This window comes from Neopelma chrysocephalum, unplaced genomic scaffold (assembly GCF_003984885.1).
Source record: "Neopelma chrysocephalum unplaced genomic scaffold, ASM398488v2 Primary Assembly neopelma1_131, whole genome shotgun sequence".
In the NCBI taxonomy this organism is placed as follows: domain Eukaryota; kingdom Metazoa; phylum Chordata; class Aves; order Passeriformes; family Pipridae; genus Neopelma; species Neopelma chrysocephalum.
Window position 1 is genome coordinate 1,399,178 of NW_020897793.1, and position 13,890 is coordinate 1,413,067.

General features: G+C 40.8%; 1 protein-coding gene across 2 annotated transcripts in view; it reads left to right on the forward strand.

Annotated features, from left to right (window-relative positions):
- Positions 1–13,890, forward strand: part of BMPR1A (bone morphogenetic protein receptor type 1A) — an 80,273-nt gene that overhangs the window by 549 nt on the left and 65,834 nt on the right. The gene's annotated exons all lie outside the window — the stretch shown is intronic.

A 13,890-nucleotide genomic window follows, 5' to 3' on the forward strand; every position in this document is an offset into this window, starting at 1 on the left:
CGGGGGTCGGGCCGGGCCGGGGGCGCCGCGGGGCCCGGCGGATCCTGCGTGGGCAGGGCCGGCGGGGCGCTCCTCGGCCCTGCGCTCCTTCCCTGCTTCCCTCCCTCCCTCCCTTCCCGGTGTTGTAATCCCGGGCCCGCTGCCGAGCGGCCCCGGCCGGACCGGGCGTCGTGGAAAGGGTACGAGGAACGAGGCGCTTCGCCTCCCTTTTGTGCGAGCCTTGAGCAGAGCCGGGCGCCTGCTTTCCCAGTCGGGTTTTACCGGCGTGCAACAAAAAGCCATCTGAAGAAATAATCCCTAATTCTCTCCCGTACCTTGGTAGTGAAAGATGGTGTTGTTGAGGACCGGCTAACAACGCTGTTTTCATAACTGATTACAAAATCTATTGAACGGGCTTCAAGAGCATGAATGGCTTTTTACCACCTTTCAATCAACCACCCTCTGATGTTGTTTTGGTAAAATTAAGAGTGAATTCAGCAGCAGGGAATGGCAGTAAGTTGTGGTATTTCCTTTCAGCAGTCGCCTGTTACTTTGTGTCAAAAGTAGTGTGATGATTCTTCCCAGTGTAAATTGATTCCCTCCGAATTTACATATTTTGTTCTCTGCTTACAGGTAATTATCTTTGCGTTCTTTTATCAAGTTAGTGTGCTAGGGGTTGTTCAGGCCTGTTAGCTACAGGGATAGAGAAGCTGCTTTTGTAGGCAAGGAAGACTTGCCTGGATTGCAAGGCTTGCCTGGTTTGTAGTAGAACCTAGTCCCAAAATAATAAAAGGTTAACATGAGATGATGTACATTCAGAGACTTTGTCCAGTCCATAGCCAGAAATACCCCATGTTGTGGCATTTGTAGCACTCTGGATAAAACTCTTGCTGGCAATGTATTGGTCTTTCGTTCTTGTACTTTAGTTCCTTTTGTAACTTTTTCTTAGGTTATGCACCACGTTTTGGGGAGAATGTGTGTGTATGTGTATTTTATATTTATTTATATAGAGACATACAACCTGGTAGGCTTTGAGTTCTGGTTGGAAATGATTCAACTGCCGGTCCTCAGAATGCCCTGCTGGCTGCTCTGTTCCGGGGACAATGAATGTGTGTGGCTGGATGTGTGGCTGAATTATTTTTGTTCCCTCAATTGTGAAGTAATGTAGGTTTGAAAGGGAGCTCTGCATGTTACCTGTTTGAGCCCCTGTTCGAGGTAGAGCAGAAAGCTGTTGGTAAATTGCAATCCTGAAATAGCACGTTACTGGGAATTCATTGAGCAGATACGTGTTTAGTGAAACACTATGGAACTAGAGCACCGAATTTCTTAAAGTCAGTGCATGGGCCCCAAATCCTAGTATTTTGGACACTGCTGTGGAAGATCCTCAGAGTGAAAATTGTGTGCTTTGTTATGAGAATCAAAAATACTGTCTATGGCAGAGTGTGTGAATGGTACATGGGCTTTATTTGGATACCAGCATTTAGGAACTTAGGATTTAAACTGTAAGTGATATAACCGAAGTAATAACTTTGTTTTTGTAGTAGTTGTATTTATTGAACTACTCCAAGTCAGGGCTAACAAATTTTTGGTTTGGGATCAAATATGGTGCTTGTTCAGATGTGCAGTAAACAATGCCTGCTAACTTCTTCCAAAATGGACATATGTTTGCAATGGATGAGCTTTACTCTGGTGTGAAATGCCATGGAGTATTGCTCTGCAAAGGGGAAAAGATTTCGAAGAAGCAATGAATAGCTTTGTCTACTTCCCAGAGTCCTGAAAGGCAGGCAGATAATAGATGATTTAAAAAAATATATTTATTTATTTTCCTTGGGTTTAGAATTGAGAATTATGCTAATACTGGATTTGTTCAAGAAGCAATATACGTATTCTGTGGCTACGGAATATGAAAAAGTAGGAAACTACTTGTTACGTATTTATTAACTTACATTTTTACAACAAAAAGTCAGTGCAGGGTATCTTCATAGAATCACAGAATCATTTGGGTTGGAAGAGACCTCTAAGATTATCGAGTCCAGCCATTAACCCATCACTGTCAAGTCCATCACTAAACCAATGTCTCTAAGTATTTAAAAACAAAAAAATGGTTGTGAAAACAGTGATCCTTAATATGTCTAATGGAATCTCTCTTAAGTTGTGCACCAGTCAGCGTAGCTGAGACTTGACAGCCTTCCAAGGTGTGGTGGGGCACAAACATGTAGATAGGAGGATCTGAACACATCCCCTTCACAGAAGGGACCAAAGAACAGATATCAGTGCTTGCACTGATTTTTCCATAGCCAGGTTTTCCAAGAGAAACAAACCCACCTCCCCCAAAGCCCTTAAAAGCAAGCAAACCAAAGGAAAAGATTCCCTCCTTTTCTCTCTTGTTGACCATTGTGGCTGGTAACTTTTATGATGAGGACAGTACCTCTTTCCAAGGGCAGGTGAAGGTCTAACACAGTAACTTCTTTGGTAAATTGCTGAAAAGTAGATGGATGAGTGAGACCAGGGAAAGTTTTACAAGTGTTTGTCTCTCCCTGCTTATGTCAAGCATCGGCTGAAGATCTGTCCTTTCTCTCTGGATATCTGGGAAAGCATCAGGTATTTCTTGGTTCCTCAGTAAAAAGAGGGCATATTTTCAGTGCCTGGGATTTCTTCACTTATCTTCTGTTTCTTATCTTACTGTAAGATATCTTCTCTTATCTTACTGTCGTCTGTAAATAAACGACAGAAGGAATTTAGTAATTTAAAAGTATGTGACATCAGAGTCCTGTGTGGGTACAGATGGAATACTTGGAGCCTTGTTTCATGTTCCCCCAGTGCAGGACTTGGGGGTGAGCACAGAGTGTGCCTCACAACAGGTTTTTCCTTTCACTGCTGCTGTCTCAGGGGTTCCACTTTTTTCTTGGGCAAGATCTGCAGAACCCTCTGCAGTTGCCCCACCACACTTGTGCTGATGGTTCCCAGTTGACACAGCGTCTTCTGTGCCTTCCACGATGGTTGTTGCTTTAAAGGGAAAATGGGATTGCTTTCTGCCTGGTTTTATTGCAGTCCCTTAAAAGCTGCTGTGAAGTCTGTTGAGGGCTTGCTACTCTCAGGCAGAAAGTAGTTTGAGTTGTACTTAAAAACATTTAAAACTGACAATGAACGTAAAACTTAACTGGCTGTATGATGTCCTTTAACAATAGTACAGAGACTACACTAGGTGATCCTTGGAATTGGGTAAAAAGTTGAAATAATCACCTCATTTTTCTTCCATTTTACAGAAAACATGATTTTAGCTTTCGGAATGCTCTTATTGAGAAGATCTATGGAATAGCTATTTTGTGAGAGATTCAGTCCAGCAACATCTGTGCAGTACATGGTACTCAGGGTGTGTAAATCCCAAGAGGTTTAGTTTGATAAAACAAGTAGCTGGCCCACCACTGACCAGGCAATCAACTAGGGGACAAGCTGCCAACTTGCCAAGGATGGTCTTCATTGTGAGTTGGCTTCCCAGCACCTCACTGGGTATGTTTACAAAGCATATTAGATGTATTTGATGTCCATTTCCCATCCCTCTCCAAAGCAAAACAAAGCAATTATTCTACTAGTCTTCACCATATACTTTGAAATTCATTGTTGTAGGTTCATGACACTGAAGCACTTCAGGTTGTTGTGTATTTGATAGGTTGAGAAGAACTTCATGTTGTGGCAGTGATAAGATGCACAAGTTTCTGGTTATGACTCAGTTGTTTCAGCTGTGCACAAATGGTGTGAGAAATATGGCCATTCTGTTGCAGGTTTATAATCCAGATAGTTTGATTTCTTGTCATTTTTCTGACAGGTGCCTCGTAGTTGCTACCCCATTTCATTTGAGTTCTGTGCATTTCAGTCAGGATTGCTACTGTTTTGTGATGGTTGGGTTAGCAAAATTCAAAACAAGTATTAGAGTAGGAGAATAAACTCCATGATTGTGATAATATTCACAGATTGTATAGGCACAGTGAAAGGAGGAGCCACAACAAATCCTTACGAAGGTGGGGTGTGTTACTGCCTCTGAATTTCTCTAGTGACTCCTGTTGTGACAGTGAAAGTGATTGCCTTGATGGAGCTCTTCTGTGAGTCACCAGCTGAGTCTGGAACCTGTGTTCTGTACCGAATTCACAGGTGACTCTTCACTGGGGAGGGGGAAAAGTGCTCTGAGTAGCACGAAGGGTGTGAACTTGAAATGTTTTGAAAGGTTTTGATAAGACAAAAACCTGTGTAGTAATAGTTCACAGGGTGCATACCTGCAGCATGTGGCTTATTGCTCTGATGCTTGCTTCTTCCCCAAAATACAGAGCAAAATATAGTAGGTTTAAATGCAATTATAGTATGTGATGAGTTGTCTGTGCATTCAGCTCTGCAGTATTGCAGCGTAATTCGCATCATAACAGCAGCAATGCTTTTTACAAAAATTTAAGATCACTTAAGTTTCCACAGTGTCTCCTCAGATAACTATATTGCAGGATGGCTTCAGTCAACTTTATTAGCATAAAATGTGGAAGTCATTAGCAATTCTTTGTGTCTGTATTCCCTCAGTTCACCATCTAAAAGAGAAAACTGTCAGTCTTGCTATGTTTTGGTTGATAAAAATGCAAGCAGATGTAGCAGAGATAAGTTAAAGAAATATCAAAGTCTCAGAAGATATGTACCAGGATATAAACCTGGATCATGGAAACCATTTGCTTTTCTCTTGTCTTCATAGTGTTAATCACTAAGAACTTTTTCTTGATTTGAGAAAACACTACCTAAAACCATTTGTAGGCCTTTATACTTCCTCTGTGAGAGCCTGGTCCCAAACTTGTCTGGAAACCAGTGGACAGAGCTCAAATGACTTTGGAAGACTGAAGTCATCAGAGATTTCACTTACACAAAGAATCAATACTCTGCTAATGAGATTTGTTGTGCAAATTAGTACATTATGTGCTCAGAGTCAGAATTTCAGGGATATGGGAGTGGTGAATAAGCTCAGATATCTTTTTCTAAATTAATCATTCTTTTTCCTATTCTGTGTTCAGTTGGAAATTCGCAGTGCAGTGGTCAGGCAGAGGCACAGGCAACGTCCCATGTTTTTGTGCAGGGCTACAGAGGGTTTAAAAAGGAAACATGAACAGGAAAGTTGTAAGGAATCGTTCAGCAGGAAAAATGGATACTGGAAATATGAAGAACTGTATCATCTCCTTGTCCCCTATGTTGGGAATGAAAGAACTTGGAAAGTAGAGTAGAGAACAAGAGTGATTTGTTGGAAGAAGGCAGAGCAAACCTCAGTGACAGGAAATGTGAGTTGGAAAGCCAGAAAACTGTGTAAAATGTGCTCCTGCTGGCTGCATATCCTTCTTTGTGGAAGAGAAATTAGTCTGTAACAGAGTGCCTTGGAGAAGGTTTCAGAAACCCTCCTGTACCCTTCCCTGTGTTGTCCAAGGAACAGGCCTTGCAGTTGTCAGATACTGCTTTGGACAACTGAGAGTTAATTACAAGAGGGGATTGGGGCAGGGCACAGGAAGGCACTGCCAGCTAATGAGGTGCAGCCCTTCTTAGACTCAGTGCCCAAAACTTCTTCTGTCCAGATTATTGAAGGGATTTTAGCAGTAATGAAAAATGCAGTAGTGGTACTGAGTGTTGGGCAGAAATGTCCCTGCTATTAGAAGATAGGGAAAGTTTAAAGTATTTTTTAAAACTTATTTTGAATGTCTTCTTTCTTGGAGACAAAGCAAACAATAAAACTCACAGGAAAAAAAGTGCTTTTTTTGTTTTAATATATAGATGTATTTTTCTAATTTTATCTTCCACATTTACTAGTTCACAATCTTTCTTTCTTTTTTTTTTTTTTGTGAAAATATCCTATGGAAAATTTTCTGCAGGAGTATTCTGAAGCATATGCCATTCATTACAATTGAAGATTATGCCCTTTCCCACCCAGGCAAATTATTATTGTGAGCCTAAAATTAAATTAAAAATTGTGTAGGTTTAGTGTCCAATCTGTCGCATTTGCTGAGCTGAACCAACGGTCCTTCTAGGGATAATTCTTCTTTAAATCTCGTAGTGTGGACTGAAGTTTAAGATAGATAGTATTGTATGCCCTAGTTTTCTATTTTGCTTAGATGAATGGAAATTTTTTTAAACAATGCTAACTCCATGAATATATTTTAAAATATTTTATTACTTTTACATTAATAAATTCTTTACTGATACTGGTTTACACTAATCTTTGTATGTTTTGTAAAGCTCTCTTAGTACATGGTGACATTTGGGGTTTTTTTTTGAGCTTAAAACTACAATTAATTTATTATAACTCTAAAAATAATCAAAACCTGGAATGTTGTTTTACTCAGAAGTTTATGGCAGAGGGCTCTGGTGAAGTGTAGAAACATTCCCATATAGCTGATATTCTTCAGTTTTCTGCTCTTAAAATTTCAGGGAAGGAATGCAGTTAGGGACTCGCCAATTTGGGTTAAACCAGGAACTGCAAAATAAAACCTGACCCAGACAGGACAGTTTTTGTTCAAACCCAAACCTCTGTTGAACTGTCTGTTTTTGTCCCGCCCCTGGCCCTGTTTGACTCCCCCACCTTTCTCCAAATTCACAAGTTTTTAAATGTTGAGATGTTTCTAATTTAGAAAATTATTTTGGTGTAATGAACTAAAACAGAGAAGAGGAGACTAAACTGAGGGAGGTCAAAAACCAGATGGAAATAGAAAATCTGAAAACATCTAGTAAGAAAAAAATCCCCCTTGAAATAATGGAATCTAAATGCTGAAATTATACATCTGCTCGGCAGCTGTGCATTCCTTAGCCAGAGGTTCTGCTGCAGAAATGGCATTACTCAAGTTTTTCTCAAAGTTTCAAATGCTGTTGTATAATATTTACATCTCTCTTATTCTGTCGGTCTTAGGAGCCTGGGGTGGAGGGGGGGAGAATAGAGGTGGAGGGAAGAGCTGATATAAGAATTTCTTTCTTTGTCTTTAAGCTTTTGTAGTGTGTATGGTTGTTTGCTACAGTGAAATTCTGTGATTTTCTTTCTTGGTTTTTCTGAATCCTGATGTAAAGGGTGATTTAGTTAATGTAAGAGGCTAAAATGTTTTCTTGCTTTGTAAAAAGATAACAACCAAGGACACTCTGGCTTTGAAGAATTTTAGACAAAATTTAAAAGTTTGAGGTTGTGTAAGATAAACGTCAGGGTTTTCAGAAATTCTGAATACTGTTTTCAAACTGTTTCTGCTTTTGGAAGAAGTAATTGTTTATACGAAGATATTTTTTACTATGTGTTAACTGTGTATCTTTGGAACAACCAAAGATAAAATAAATCTCCTCCATTGAAAAGAGAAGCTGTGAGTGTGGTGTAAATACCAATCATAGGATCTGCTGAGGGTTTGAAAGAGCAGGAGTGGGGCTTGGGGATCAGGTATCAGGGAGTGTGGGCAGAGGAGCAGTGGCATGGTGAGAAAGGCTTGCTGGGTTTGAGCCCTGGAGAAGAGCCCAGAGCTCTCTTCTAACAGGTTTTCTTACCTGGGCTAGGAGCAACAGAACTGTTAATCTCCTTTCTTTATATAACTACATAGCACCTCTTTCCATATCTATCCATCCACAAGTTATTACTCCATTGTCACTATTGGTTTTTCCCTCCAGCATCTGTAACTTTGTCATGGTGTGAAATGAGGTTTCAGGCTATTAAATTGTAGCCAGTATGAAGTTTGTATCTGCACAGACTAGGTCGAATACTTTATTTGGATTTCACTCTGTTTTCCATATATTGTGGAGAAGACTGGGCACAAACAGGAGAAATTGGAGGTCTGCGTGCAGTCACGTGGCTGCAGTCTTAATGGGATGAGAGATGGGATGGGACAGCTGGCATGGCTGGAGTGCTGCAAGGGCTGGTTATGGGCCCCCCAGGAAGGACAGGGTGGGGTGGTGAGGGGTGCAAGGTGTTGTGGGGTTTTTTGTTGTGAGAGCACCTTGGGAATCCCTGAAGCTCTTCCTTTTGGGTGACTGAGGAGTCAGTGGAGAGCTGTGGGTCAGGGTTAGCAACAGGTTGGCCCAGGTGATGTTGGTGGGTGTCTGATTGCCTCCTGTGGTGAAATTACTATCTCAGGGAAGGAGTGGAGAGCAGCGGCTGTTGGTTTATATTGACTTCCTTGGGGTAGCGGCAGTGCCACTTGTAACATCCTCATCAACCAACTGATGGAAGTACAGACAAGTGGACAGTTGGATAAACTGAAAACTGGATGAGCTACTAGGTCAAAAGACTTGTGAACAGAAGCATGAAGTCCAACTGGAGACCAGCCACCAGCATGTGCCCTGAGGTCACGGCTGGGTTTCCAGCAAAGTGCAGCATCTTCATAAATGACCTGTTTGATGGGACAGAGCACAGGCTCAGATGTTTGTAGGCAATATAGAACTGGGGGGAGTGTTTGGTTGGCCAGGTGGTTGTGCAGCCCCTCTCAGGGACCTGCATGGACTGGAAAAGTGAGCAGAGGAACCTCATGAAGCACGAGGGAAATGCAAAGCTCCGCAGCTGGGGAGGTGCCTCCTGGGGTGTGTTAGGGTGGGTGTTGTGGGCACGCTGAGGGAGGTGATGATGCCCTTCGGCTCAGCACTGGTGAGACACATCCAGAAGGCTCTGGCTAGTTCTGGGCTCCCAGGAAGAGCCTGGCAGGTACCCCTGTGGCACAGAGGTGCTGGGAGCAAGTGAACGAGGCAGGTTCTATTCTCTGTGTTTGGAAAGAGTGTGGAAGGGGGAGTGACTTGTGAGGTGGTGAAACTTGTAGCTGATAGAGGTATTGCAAACTGGCTGTAGCAGTATTGAATGCCCAGATGATAAAATACTGGATGAGGTACAGTAAGTGCAGTGTAATTTAATTCAAACAGAGGAAAAACAGTAATAGGCTCTAAATTAGGTATTAACACTTGGAGAGATCCTGAATAATTTTCCCAACAGCTCTTTGCTTTGAAGCTCCAACTTCAGATTGAACCTATCTGCTTACAGTGTTGAAAATTTTTTTCCTCTCTTTTATCTTTATGGTTGTGTTTCCACTGTCACTTTTGTAATTATGGCCAGGTAGAAGGTTGTATTTGTTTGCTAATTTAGCTGTAAACTAACCCTAAAAAAATTCTCCTGGATTTTCAGTAGTTCCAGCTCACTGTGGTACCATGTGAGGAGTAAGGGGAGAGGAGGGCCAGCACTTAGCTTCTGGCAAACAGCACAGGCTTAAATGAATTTAAGCCAATTTTGATGCAGCATTCTATGGGGTAACTTCAGGTTTTTAAAAAATGTGATTATGCAGCTGTACACATTCATTATATATGGACATGTATGTTATATTCTTCTGGTAACACAATCTTAACAGTCCCATTAAGACTAGAAGGTAATTTTTTTTGTTCTGGCTTGGTTTTTCCTTCCCACAGCAGTACAAATAGGATGCAGTACTAAACAGACTTGGGCTTCTTCAGCTAGGGAAAGAGAAACAGTAGAGAGGGAAATGGTGATGGTAATCTATCAAATCTTAAATGAAATTAAGAAACTGATGAACAGTGTTTCAGCAGTGTTTTTTCTTCTCCACAGTGTAAGGGAATGGCAGGTTTACAAGGACAGTAAAGTGGGATGTTTCTTTCCTTCCTCACAGCGAATACTTTGGTCAAGGAGTCACTGCCAGAACACGTGGCTGTGGATGGAAGGACTGTGCGGATTTGTGATCACACAGATTTGTTGGGGGATGTGTGCACCGATGGCAGTAGCACAGGCACTTGTGTCTAGTTGTAGGTCAGGAACTACACAGGTTTCTGGATGGAGCAAGGGAAGACTGTTCTTCCTTCCCTGACTGGTCTGATAGCAGGCGGTGTCACAAGCCGAGTGCTTGGCTAGACATCTGCCATGGTGCAGGAGGCTAATTCCTAGGCCTTTTATCACACCCACACGCACCCAGGCACGTCAGCTCCTCTGCTCTTGCATTTAGTAGTGTCTGTAACGCCTACAGCTTTTCTTTTATATTGCACTGGCACCCAGCTGCCTTGGTTGACACATTCGTTGGGTTTGCTTTAATGATGCTGCCGTCAAACGTGAAGTAACATGTTTTTTTGTATCTGCCTTATCTTGAACATTTTCTGTTCAGGTACTTTATTTTGCTTGGTGTGGAAAGATTGATAATATAATTTCCTAAGGACTGGAGCAGTGCAGCCAGGTAGAGTTCCATTGGTGTCTGCTGGATGAATAATGAACTGCCAGATGAAGAGGGCAGTTCTGTGCTGCAGATAAGCCGCCAAGCAGCCGGGTACACTTGAAGGGCCAGTTCTACTCCTTGTTCACGCCACCCCTGTGTGTCCTTGCCTTTTCCTCTGCAGCAGCACTGACTGGCACTCCTCTGATGCTGGAGGAATTGAAACTGGCTGAGAGATAATTGCCTTTTTTGGCTTTTTTTTCCCCCCATTATGCTTCACTTCTTGCCAGAGTAGCTGCAGTTGCAGGGGAAGACCAAGTGTCAGTTTTGGCGTCCAGAACAAGAGTGTCCCTTCCAGGCTCAGCTTAGTTGTGGTGTAATGTGGTTGTGGATAAGGCTGCTGTTTGGGAATGTTACCTGTTTTGAAACTTTTTTTTTTTTTATAATTAGCTTGAATGTTAGTGATCCCACCTAACTTAGTGTATATCGAGTATATCCCCTGTCCACAAAGGAAAAATGAGTTGATCAGAGTCTTTACTTTCCCATCCTCTCTTTCCTCTTCTTTTACAGCTGAGTCCTTTGTTTTATAGTTTTGTTAAGTGTTTCTGTCGCTGATGTAGTATGTAAAGTTTTGGATGTTGGCAAATTCCTAATCCCTAAAACTTCAAAGACAAGCTTCGTGTGTCAGCAGGCTTGAAGATGAGATGTCTACTAAGATTATGGAGTGGATGTCACACTGTTTGTGTTTCAAAGGTCTTGAGCTGTGTTCATGTCCCCAGATGGTGACATCCTTCAATGTTAGGATCAGAAGTGTTCAGTAAACTTGTTATACCTGATAAGGGGGAAGTCAGTATGCACGTGCTGTCCAGCCAGTGAGACACGATGTTTGGCACCAGAGGATGTGGGAGGGAAAGGCAGAGAGAACTGTGGTCAGAGGAATATATGTGTGTGAGTGGGGAAATGGATATATTGCTAAGGACAGGGAGGGTGAAATCATACAGGATATATAGAGTGAGCTGGGACAATTACACTGAGAAGAGATGTAGACCAAAATAGAACATGAATCTGTAGGAAACCAGGCCTTCCTATGGCTGTTGCTCGTAGTGCAATTTGTTTGATGTGTGATTGACTTTCTTTTTTTCCCCTGAATGAAGAGGAAATTTTGAGATGAAAGAATCACTTGAGTTTTAAGAACCAGAAATACCACAGGTGTGTGTTTGGCATCATTGCCAGGGCAGAAGGAATCAATTCAGCCAAGTTTTTTCTTCTGTTTTCCTCACGTAACCTTGGCTTTAGTAGAACAGAGAGAAGGCACAACGGAATCTTTATATAGGAGGGACAGATATAACAACAGGTGTGCTATTCCCAAATCCAAGGATTTTTAGAGTTGGTCAAAAGGAGCACGAAGTGACACAGCATCTAACAAGTGAAATGTGGGTGCTCCTTTCTCTGCACTACACTAAGCTGGCTTGTGGCTATGAAAGGGGAAGTATATTTGAGAATTAAATACAGTTTTTAAAAATGTGTTTTTTCAAAGAACTGCTGCAGTTGAAGTAGGAGATTGACTTTTTGACAATGGACATAATGGAATTAAATGCCATCATAACAGTGCAGTTGATATGAGAGAATAATCTAAAAATATAGTGTTGAAATGTGTGACCAGCTCATAGGAGTACCCGATGCAGCCTCATGTTTATATATTAGTGTGTCTGCAGTCCACACTCTTCCACCTACTGAACCCATTACACTGTAATAGAAAACAGATTCTTTATAAACTGCTTGTTGCAAATTCACTTGTTTTTGAAAATGTTGGATTTACCAAATGCTACTCTTATGCACTGGATTTCTGTTCAACAGGAAGCATTATCATCCAGAATCTGTGCTTGTGGAAGGTGTATTAGGAAATATTTTATTGTCATGCAAATAAATTTGCCAGTACTGTCGAGCTTTTAATTTAGAATTCAGGTTTCTAAAAGTATACTTAAAAACAACTTTATTTAGACCAGTAATTTTGATACATCTTTCCGAAGATTCTCTTCTCCTGGAAGCAATAACACAGGTTCAGTGGGACTGCTTGTCCAGGGATATGTTAGAGATCAGTGTCTAAAATGGCACTTGATAAAACAATTAGTAAAGTTCACAGTCACATTTCTCATAGGAAATTAAATGTGTTCAAAAGGACAGTTTGTTTAGAATGACACCTGTCAGGTTCCATGTTGCTCATGTACCCAAGAGAAGTACGTAAAGAAGTTAGAAGACATTTTCCATTTCAATACTTTTTAACAGTACTTCATGTAATTGTTTTGTGTCTGTTCTATATCATTGTTTCACCATATATGTGGGTTTCTGTGATATGTAGTTTTCAAATTAGTTTGTGGAAACATCAAAATTGTTATAAGCATAGATGTATTTCCTGACAGTGCTTTTCATTCCTTAAAATTAGTTTGCAATGACAATGTGAGTTTGGGGTTGTTGGACTTTTTGGTTTGTTTTGGTTTGGGTTTTTTTTTGTTGACCCTCCCTCCGCCCCACAGTGACTGGTTGTAATCTGTGCTGTCATGAAACTTGTGCTGAACAGAAGTACTAAAGGTATTTGTGAATGTCCTCATAAAACATCACAATGGTGTTTTCTATCTGCTCTTTTGGAAAACAGAATCCTCGGTAAAATATGTATACATCTTGTTATTTTTAGCACAGTGGGTTTGACTCTTGTTAAAGCCTTCGGGATTACTTTGTAGTTTTAGGACTGTCTTAATTTTCTTTATATGTAGTTGTTGTGTGAAATATCCCAATAATAGGTCTCGAGACCAAACCACGACCTGGGGGAGTGACAGGGGAAGTTTATGTTAAAAAAAGACACAACAAAGTAAAACTATAGGGAGGATGCTAAGGGTGGAACTGTTATATTGGCCTTCTGAAAGAGAATCAACACTAATAACTTCTTGCAGGCCATTTAATAGCTGTCAGATCATCACATTATGGTGTTTTGAACTTCAGTTCTAATGTGTAAACATACTTGCTCTTCCACTTCTAACCAACAATTTGAATAGATTTTATTTCAATGAGTAAGCATTATTAAATATATTCTAAAAGAAAAATAGCTGTTGGTTTGTTGGAATATGTGTGACATTTTCTGTCACCTTAGGGTTAATAGAGAAAGGCTAAGTAAAACAGAAAATACTTTAAATTTCGATTATCTGATATAAATTACAAATTGGAAATAAAATTCTGTTGATTACTAACAGGTAAGAGAGTTCCTTTGTGGAAAAATTTAAAAGTCTGAGTTTTGTATAATCTGAAAGACAAAATGTTATCATATATGATGCATAGAAGCAAAGTAACTGTGTTTTGCCTTCTGCAAAGTGAGGTCTTGCAAATATGTCTATTTGCAGTAAACAAAAAGTTACATTTGAAGTGCTCATATTCTGTAGGTAAAAAAGGCATCTGGGTAGGGTTTTTGTTCTGATACATAACAACACCAAAAAAATCGATCCTGTGCTTACTTCACCTGGAATTCTAGAGGTAAAGTAACCAGTTGTTAGTGCTTCTGCTCCTTGACCTGCAATAACTGAGGTTAGGAAATGTTCATAGTGGGGAGGTTTTTTAAGTGCATTAGTATATCTCTAAGAGTGATTATTTTCATCATCCTGCCTACTCTAGCTATTTTTTTCTCAGATTTAAAGTCTTCTGGACACTCCCATTGTAGTGGTATTTGACATTGCTCACTAGATTCTAG